Here is a 960-nt window from a genome sequence, read left to right as displayed (position 1 = left end):
ATGCAAAAATTCTCAACGAAATAATAGCAAAACGAATTTAGTAATACATTAAAAAGATCACACACTATGATTAAGTTGGATTTATTCTTGGGATGCAAGGTTGGCTCAATATGTGCAAATCAATTTATGTGATACACCACATTAACAAATTGACAGATAAAAACCATAAGGTCATATCAATAAATGCAGAAAAAGCTTTCGACAAAATCCAGTATCCATTTACGATAAAAACTCTCGGCAAAGTGGGAATAGACATACCTCAACATAATAAAGGAAATATATGACAAATATATTTGTCATACCTCAACATAATAAAGGAAATATATGACAAATCTACAGCTAACATCATACTCAATGGGGAAAGCCTAAAAGCTTTTTCCTTAAGATCTAGAACAAGGTCTACGGCCATGCCACCCTGAACAAGCCTGATCCTATCTGATCTCGGAAGCTAAGCAGGGTCGGGCCTGGTTAGTACTTGGATGGGAGACCACCTAGGAAGACCAGGTGCTGTAGGCATGAAAAAAAATAAAAAAATAATAAGAGATTGTAAGCTGACAAGGTTCTTGCAATCTGTGAAATCAATCAAGGTTTGCCTCACCTAAAACAAAAAAAAATCTGGAACAAGACAAGAATGTCCACTTTCACCATTTCTACTCAACATTATATTGGAAGTCCTAGCTACATCAATCAAATAATAAAGACAAATAAGAGATATCCAAATTGGAAAGGAAGAAGTAAAACTGTTATTATTTGCAGATGACATAATCTATATATAGAGAACCCTAAATATTTCACATGCACACATACACACACAAAAACTGTTAGAACTGATCAATGAATTTAGTAAAGTAGCAGGATACAAAATTAATATTCAGAAGTCATTGACATTTTTATATACCAATGATGAACTTTTGGAAAGGGAAATTAGAAAACAATCCCATTTACAATTGCATCAAAACA

At 33.2% G+C, this 960-nt stretch overlaps 1 non-coding gene across 1 annotated transcript; it reads left to right on the top strand.

The window, feature by feature from the left end:
* Window positions 1-397: 397 nt before the first annotated feature.
* On the top strand, window positions 398-516 carry LOC120617147 (5S ribosomal RNA). The gene has a single exon (XR_005656793.1). It is a non-coding gene; the product is annotated as a 5S ribosomal RNA (ribosomal RNA).
* The last annotated feature ends 444 nt before the right edge of the window (window positions 517-960 follow it).

This window comes from Pteropus medius, unplaced genomic scaffold, assembly GCF_902729225.1.
Source record: "Pteropus medius unplaced genomic scaffold, Ma_sr-lr_union100, whole genome shotgun sequence".
NCBI classification, from domain to species: domain Eukaryota; kingdom Metazoa; phylum Chordata; class Mammalia; order Chiroptera; family Pteropodidae; genus Pteropus; species Pteropus medius.
The sequence above is the reverse complement of the archived record's forward strand: the minus strand, read 5'-3'. Positions and strand labels throughout refer to the sequence as shown.